The sequence below is a fragment of the Homarus americanus genome, unplaced genomic scaffold (genome assembly GCF_018991925.1).
Source record: "Homarus americanus isolate GMGI-L3 unplaced genomic scaffold, GMGI_Hamer_2.0 scaffold50564, whole genome shotgun sequence".
Lineage (NCBI taxonomy): Eukaryota > Metazoa > Arthropoda > Malacostraca > Decapoda > Nephropidae > Homarus > Homarus americanus.
Genome location: NW_024715014.1, coordinates 1,650,382 through 1,659,810, shown reverse-complemented (window position 1 = coordinate 1,659,810; position 9,429 = coordinate 1,650,382).

Here is a 9,429-nt window from a genome sequence, read left to right as displayed (position 1 = left end):
TGTGTGGCCATATATTTGACTACACACTTTACATTTAGTCGTGTTTACATCTGCTTGAGGAAAATACAGCCAGAGATACTTATGTACTTATATACTGTACATGTTTCTTTTGATACATCTCATCATGGTAAACTATGAATCGACAAGTGCCTGTTTGCACTTGTCTGTTTGCGTCAAATTCATTAATAAGTTCCTTCCTAATTACAGTTTTAAGGGTTCTTTTTGACAGACCCAGATTGCATTCAACAGTTCCTTTGTTAGACGTGAGCTTGGCGAGGGCATCAACTGCCATGTCTTATGAGGCCTATGTGAGAGGGGATCCACAACAGTTTGATCTTGACACCCCGGTCAACAAGGCACGCATATTTGTGTCTGGCTTCAGAGACAAGCGCGTGACAACCTGAGTTGAGGGTGTCAAGTGCAAGTAGTGAGGATAGAGAGTCAGTGATGATGAGACTGTCAGTGACAGTGGTTTCAATGAATTTGATAGCTGTGAGTCTGGCAACTAATTCAGTTTGTAGAGTGGATGCCCAGTTGTTAATTCTAACCCCTATCTCAATTGTATTACCGTCAGGTTGAGTCACAATGATAGCACTTCCAGCCCTCCCACAGACAGTGTTAAGAGATCCATCAGTGTAGATGGTCTGTGTGATATTGTCATCAGTCTGTAGAGTGTGTGTGTGTTCAAGAGCTCTCACTTTGGCAGTGTGTTGGAGATAAATACTTTGTATAATTATTTTTTTTAGGCGGATATGTCGGTATTGTGATATCGAAGGGAACTGTCCGCCAGGGTGGAAGGAAGTGCTGTTGGGTCTCAACTTTTTACAGATGGTCTAGTCCAAACATCTTCATATGTGTAGCTGTAGTTTGGATCCATTTAGATTCACCAGTCCCATGGTTCATACATTCTAACAATTTGTAGGAAACAATGTTATCAGGATCACCACGCAAGAGCTATCATGAGGTTGACTTCAATTATTCTATCTTTAACACTGGGTATACCTAGTTCTTTCCTCATATTAAGTACTTTGGTGCTCATGGGACCTCCTAGGATAATTTTGAGTGCTTTATTTTGCATTTTTTCGAGTTTGTCAATGCCTTTCCCGTCACGAAGGACCAGGACTGGTGCGTGGTAATCTATCAGAGATCTTATATAGCCTAGGTAGACCTACATTGTATTAACAATTCTAATATTAGCACTATAATGTGGGCTGTACCCCGCTACACTTCCAAGAAGTCTCAGTTTGTCAGTACATTGGCGGGTTAGCTGTTGTCTGGCAGGTAAGGTACAAGGGACGGAGACACCAGGATATTTAAAAGAAGAAACATAGTCAATAATGTTGTTACCAACCTTGAACTTGGCTGGGCCACGTTTGCGGTTACCAGCTTGTTAGTTGAACACCTTAGTTTTCTCAGTGGAGATAATAAGAACGAGGTTCTCACAGGCTGCGTGTTCATGGTTCAGGGTGGTTTGCATTTCACGATGAGTTTTAGTATGTATAAGAATAACATCAGCATAGCCAACAGTAATATTGCTGGGGTTGTCTGGTATTGAATTTAATAATGCATTCATAAGAACATTGAACAAAGTGGGACAGTCATTGGGGGTGAGGGAAGAACAGTCAAGGGGGTGAGGGAAGAACAGTCATGGGGGGTGATGGGAGAACAGTCATGGGGTGATTCGAAGAACACAGTTAAGAACACTCATGGTGGTGATGGAAGAACAGTCATATGGTGAAGGAAGAACAGTAATGGTGATGGAAGAAATGTCATAGAGGTGAGGAAAGAACAGTCATAGGGTGAGGGAAGAACAGTCATAGAGGTGAGGGAAGAACAGTCATAGGGTGATGGAAGAACAGTCATAGAGGTGAGGGAAGAACAGTCATAGGGTGATGGAAGAACAGTCATAGAGGTGAGGGAAGAACAGTCATAGAGGTGAGGGAAGAACAGTCATAGAGGTGAGGGAAGAACAGCCATAGGGTGATGGAAGAACAGTCATAGAGGTGAAGGAAAAGAACAGTCATAGGGTAAGGGAAGAACACAGCTAAGAACAGTCATGAGTGTAAGGGAAGAACAGTCATGGGGTAAAGGAAGAACACAGTTAAGAACAGTCATTAGAGTACGGGAAGAACAGTCATGGGGGTGAGGGAAGAACAGTCATAGGGTAAGGGAAGAACACAGCTAAGAACAGTCATGAACATCGGCCTTCGCATGGTGGTGGAATCAACTGGTTCTCTGATCAACCTTCTGACATCCGTTTGGTTAACATTACACTCTGTGGCCCAGTCCAGGAGTGCCCTGATGAACACTGTAAATCAGTTAGTGAGTAGAGTCAGCAATGTTGCACTGTCGTTGAATTCACTGCAAGAGTACATGGTTATAACTACTCTATTTGATTCAATGTCAAGTCAAATAAACTATTACTGTACAGTACTCTATTGAACTTATTTTAGTTCCTAGTCTCTAACCCACGTTGTTGCCTTGCCGTGAATTAGTCGGGTTTGTGTGGCAGGGCGAGCCACTAGACCTGCTGGCCCAGTACAGTAGACCGTCAAGAGAACTACTAAAGTTTCTTGTCTGTTTCTGTCAAACTATAACTAACCCTTTTATCTTTCCATTTCCTTATGTTTTATTAGAGAGAGAGAGAGAGAGAGAGAGAGAGAGAGAGAGAGAGAGAGAGAGAGAGAGAGAGAGCAGAATAACGGGGTGACGCAGCGCTGGTGTCAATACCCTGCCAAAGGTATAAACACAGCCAAACCGCAAGTTGTGACATTAAAGGATAGTTGAGGTAACGGGCGATGTAAAAACGTGAAGCAATGTGTATCTTGCCAAGAGCGGTGTGTAGGAATGTGTCCTGGGTGTGGTGTGGTGTGGTGTGGTGTGAAGTGGTGTGGTGTGAAGTGGTGTGGTGTGAAGTGGTGTGGTGCGGTGTGTCTTGGGTGTATAAGAGACGTCACTCGTATTATGAGGTTCAGTTTTGGTCACTGTACTATATAATGGACATTGATTCCCTAGAAAGCATTCAGAGGAGGATGAGAAAGAGACAGATTAAGAACTCTGAATCTGACCTCCCTCTAGAGACGTAGAGTGAGGGGTGATATGATAGAGGATGGAGTTAAACAAAGGTAATATAACAAAGGTACTCAAACTATCCAACCAGAAGAGAACCCGTAGCAATGGTTTTAAATTAGAGAAATTCAAATTTAGGCGCGAGATAGGTAAACACTGGTTTGGAAATAGAGTAGTGGATTAGTGGAACAAGTTACCAAACATCATCATTAACTCGAATACTCTGGGTAGCTTCAAATATAGGTTGGATGGATATATGAGTGATAAGGGTTGGGTGTAAACGGGACTGACCAGTATGGGACAATAGCCAGCTGCACTTTCCTCCATTCTTATGTTCTTACTAGATGAGTTGTCCGGGTGGGGGGACAGGAGAGCGTACACAACCTTCCTTCAGGCCACCCTCACCTCCCTACTAAATTTCAGCTCTGTATTTTTAAACTGTGGAAATGTATACGGAACACACACACACGCACACACACACTGTATTTTGAATATATTTATAAATGTTCTTGTAAGAGATTGTATTGAAAAAACAAAACAAGATTCACTTCCCACAAACAAATGATAAAAGTTTGTAAATTCCGAATGAATTATATAATGAGGTATAAATTCTTTTCCCTTCCCCCCCATACCCGAAAAATTTCCCCTCCATAGAAATTCCCTCTCTAAAACATTCACTCCTCTATAAAAGTTCCCTGGCGTCCCTCCAAAATTTCCCACCCCTATCACCAAAATATTTCCTTGTTTCAGAAAATTCCTTCCCCCCAACAATATGTTCCCCAAAATTACCTCCCCCAAGACTCCCCCCAGTAAGAGAGAGGAGCAATAGGTGTCCACCTGCACTAGAGCGTCTCATGAAATAAGTGTTCCGTGAATCTCAATCAAACACGAAAAGGAAAGGTGTTACTTGATCTAGATTAAGTAACACCTAGCAACGTAAAGTAACAAAACGATAATAAAATAATTTATGGAAGAAAATTAGATATATATTTTTATTTACATTTATTTAGAATCAGTTGCAGAAATACCTGGTACAATTAATCCCGTAGATCAATGACATACAGTTGTAATGCTGAGCAAGATGACACCGTACATTCCAGCGTTAAGATTACTATCGACGTCTTGGCGTTGAAGTCTCTCAGTATTGTTTTTCCTATACGCGCCACGTCCACAACGCCAATGCTCGCCACCATTCCAGGCACTACAGGGAGGCTTGTGTACACTCGCGCTAGAACAAAAACGTCATTGGGAATGTTATTAAGAGCACACTGTAAATTTGCTGACAACATTCTCTACGTGTCGTGGATGTGTTGGTATGTTGAAACTCGGACTACGGTCACACTACTGAGTGAGCGTCTTATACATAACCCTTAAATATACACTGTGGTCGTGCTATGTAATGACAGACAGGCAGACACACTCACACATACATATATACATACATAACCTCCCTCATATACATGCACACGGAGACACAAACACCAGGTACACAGCTGCCTACACCTACATGCAGCTAATTCCCGCTTATGTTCACTTCGAGGTGACAAATGAGGAAGTTCAGTGAATTACTCCGAAATTTATACATGTGTATATAGATATACGGATAATACACGCACATATGTTAGTTACACACACCCCTACAGTAGTAAATCATACTACACACACACACACACACACACCCTTCTACAGTCGTAAATTATACTACACACACACACACACACACACACACACACACACACACACACACACACACACACACACACACACACACACACACACACACACACACACACACACACACACACACACACACACACACACACACACACACACACACACACACACACACACACACACACACACACACCCTTCTACAGTAGTAAATTATACTACACACACACACACACACACAGACGTAGGTAAAAAACTGTCTGCACAGGAGGCCGGTCTTGCCAACCTCCGCGACAGAATTAGACCGTGGTAGTGGCCCGCCACCCTCCCTGGCTGCCCCCGAGTCCGTGTTGTTGATTAATGATGGATAATCTATCTGGAAATAGAGATAGGGATCAGTTGATCAGTGGACTGCAGGGTCGATGGTCGGGGTATCCAGGATGTGGAGGAGGGAGGGAGGTAGGGGGACTACCACCACCAGCAAGGAGGACCAACATGGCGGCGACGCTGGTGGAGAGGTTAGGGTCGTCTGGTCACAGTCTTCCCTCTCCGCCATACACCTTCCCAGGGTGACTGACCCGTGACAGCTGAGTGCCTAAGTGTCATTCTCTCTGGAAGTCTCCTGCTAGCGGAGACGTGATGGCCCCGGAGGTGAGGAACCCCCCTGGCTGAAGCAATATGAAAGAGGATGAAAATGCGGGAACTAGCGGCTGGTGTGGTGAGGGCCGCTTAGGTCCGCATACTCCAGTGACATGTGCCCGCCCAGTGTGACGTCACCTGGCCCCCTCCCCCTGCCTCACCTGGGGGACCAATACCCACCTAAGCTCCCTAGATACTCACCTTAGATGCTACTATAACACCTAATATACCCACTGCAGTAGGTGGTCAACGCAGTTGAACGTCTAACAAGGTTATGGCTCCAATTTATTCCTTGTGCTGATGCCATGTGGCAAGCGACCCGCTGGCCTGTCCAGTATGCCAGATTCTTCTGAGTAACTCACCCTCCTGAGGCAACGCTCGGCCGGTGGTATATTCTTCACCTCCAACATCCCCCAAAAATGATCCATTCTTTCTTCTGTATCTTTCTCATCCTGATTTGTTCTATTTTCCAGAGGGGAGAGAACCCCCCCAGCAGCAGCAGAGGTCCAGGAGACTGGTGGTGGCCGCGTCTGGCAACTGGGGCCCAGCCAGCCAGTACCCCAGCTACTAGACCCCCATTCTACGTCTGACAATTTTCACCACAAGCCTCTCATAAATCGGCCGTGTTAGTGACCCTCCATGTATTAGTGTGACCATCTTATCAGAGCAGCGATGGCGGACCCTCCCCCACCACCCACACCCACACGCGAATATAGTTACTATGATTGTGTCTCCGTACTAGAGGCGTCTCCTTCCCTCCCTCCTCCAACCGACGAGAGAAGAGTAAGGAGAGGGAGGAAGGGATGGGTAAGTCAAGTTAGTTCATCCTCGGTGCTGCTCATCCATCCTTACTCTTCCTTTCTCCTTCTTTCACCTCTTCCCTTCCTCTCCTCCCAGTCATTTTCCTCCTCATACCCCTCCCCTTCCTTATCTTCCTTGACCCGCTGTCTCCCCCCTCTCCCCACCCTCTCTCTTCCCTGGCATCTCCTCTACCCCCATTCTCTCCCCAAGCCTCCATGGCGCCTACCGTCTTTACCCCCCCCCCCTATTGCCCCTAGGCATCATAAACCGTGGTGGCAGACCTCCTCTTCCCCCTCACCTCTCCCTCCTCACTAGTCTCCCTCACCACTCTCCCTCACCTCTCAATTCAACTTTCACACTCGATTAACCTCTCATACACACACCCGTCCTTCACCCACCTTCCTCTAAACTTCTTTCCCTCTCACCCAACTCCATCACCTCTCACACCTCTCAATCCATCCATTTCTCCCTCTCTTACTCAACCTACCCCTCTCACCTCACTCTCACTTACCTATACTTCACTCTCACCCTTGTACAGAGTTAACTAATGCAAAATACAGACTGACAGCTGTACAACATTTACTCATACATATTTACATTACACACACACACACACACACACACACACACACACACACACACACACAGACACACACAAATGCACGTAAACACATACATACATTCACTGACATACATACATTTAAACAGACATACATATGAACAAGTACTCACTAACACACAACATACAAACCAGAAGAAGTAGAAGAAGAACAGCAATATCAACAACAACATAAGTAACAACAATATCAACAACTAACAACAACAACATTAAAAGCTAACACATTAACTATCACAGAACCTGTTTAAGACTCTTGGGAGAGATGTAGCCGCCAAAACTCTTTAGCGGCGAGGCAGTGAGGTTATGATTAGCTCTCACAGTGTTACGTAAGAGTCCCCGACCAACCAGCGCCCGAGATTAGTGTGAGTGCCTGGAATTTCATACGTGGAGACGCGCCCCGTGTAATCCCATGATCATATCGCCTTAACAAGAAGACTATGAAGATCAGTCCTACGCTCAAGCCTCAGTAAGTCAGAGAGCGATGGACTCCACTCTCTCAGGATATAATTAATGGTGGCCGGATGCATATAAATTTGATTGAGTTCTGCGTGAGGGAATTCCTGTTCAGTGTTGTTTCTCTCTCCTGCGGACGGCCGGTGTCTGGCAACTGTACACAAGCAGGGCGATAACTCACACCGGTGCGTGCGGAGTAACCCAGCGTTAATCCTGATTTATGAATCCACTATTAGAGAGTATCTCGAGGGACAAAAAACCTCCTGCCAGCAGGTCCTACGAGCCCACAGCTCCTACGGGAGAAACGTGCACTGGGGAACCACAGGAAGGTCGGTCATCGGAACGGGCCTCGAGTGGGCGAGCATCTCGTGATACAAATTGCCTTGCTGACTTCACTCCTTACCAGCTAAGGACCTAAGCGAGGGACGGCAGTAAGAACTGATCGGCGAGAGTTACCCGTGTGATTTTCGGCTTTGAAAGCTGAGGCGTTCAAGTCTTCTATATCAATAAAACAGCTGCATTATCCCGGAGAGGTTGGGACGCCGGCAAGGCCTCCGGCAGAGACGACGGGCGGAGGATCATTGTCTCCCAACATTCCCTGGCGACGATGACTGGAGCGCCGCCTGTCCCGGTGTGTCAGAGTCGTCAGCTACCTCGCCACACGGTCCTTCAGACAAGCTGGAGCTCAGTGATCCTGTCAGTAATGTCAGACTCGGTTCACAAGACTATGGCAGGACTGATCCCATGATGCGTCTGAATTTCGACCTAAGGTATTAACATTCCGTTCAATAACATGGCAGACCTCAGATCCAGGACGAGGCAGTTCTCTCACACAATATATCACGTGCCTTACTAGTCTCAACCCACGATATGTCAAACTTTCGGCCAACAATAACTCAAGAGCTCCGCCCAAAAAGTATGTCGGGTTTTCCTCCGACTTTGTCTTCTGAAAGTTGCATATAAGTGAAGAAACTGTAGACTCGGCAGCACACTGGGAGGAAATGTGAACGAACGACAGTGACAATATCGTTCTTTCTCTCACCCGCTAAGAGAACAATGGGAAGCATAATTTAATGATTTTCCAACTTATACAACATAATATATACAGTATATCATAATCATTTACCTACACATATATATCCCATTCGATCCGTATAAATATGTAGCCCCCAAAAATAGTAAACAAATATCGTACATATTTCTCAATATTGTCGTATATCACAACATACAATACACGTCCATTAACAATATATAATACTGATTTGTGGAACCTGTGTTGTTTTTACGTTGAAGATAAAAATAATAATATTTTCTCATCACTGTTTTAAGTCGTAATATATATTTGACTGTCGGGAAATATTATGTATGAGTTTTAGTGTTGACTGAGAAGGTGGAGGAAGAGGAGGAGGAGGTGGAGGAGGAGGAGTAATAGTAGGAGGAAGTGGGGGAGGAGTGGTAGGAGGAGATTGTGGAGGAGCGGTGGTAGGAGGCTGGAGGAAGGAGGAAGTGATGGAAGGAGGAGGTGAAGGAGTGGTGGTAAGAGGTGTAGGAAGGAGGAGGAGGAGGAGATGGAAGGAGGAGGTGAAGGAGTGGTGGTAAGAGGTGTAGGAAGGAGGAGGAGGAGGAGAAGGATGAAAGAAGAGGGTGAAGGAAGAGGGTGAAAAGGTAGATTGAAAACAAAGCAACATGCCCATATAAGTGTTCTTCCTACAGGCAGTAGGTAGTAGGCAGCAATCAAGCAGGGAGATGCTACCGCCTGGGAATATATTGGAATATATTGCCTAATGGTAGACCCTGCTGCCATATGGCATCACAAAAATTGTGATCAAGTCCCAGGTTGCTGATCTGACTTTCTGCCTCATTTACACACAATTGCAGGGACTCAATTGTTTCTCTTACTTTGTCAACACAACATACATATATTGTTTCTCACTATTGATTTTTTTTCGTATTTATTTATGACTCTTTATTATTATTATTATTATTATTATTATTATTATTATTATTATTATTATTATTATTATTATTATTATTATTATTATTATTATTATTATTATTATTATTATTATTAAATCCCCCCCCTTCAGGCCCCTATGTGGGTCAGTGACCCGTGCCCGGGTGGGCTAACCCCATTAAAAAATCTAATTCTCTTAATGTGGAGCGAAAGTAAACTCACC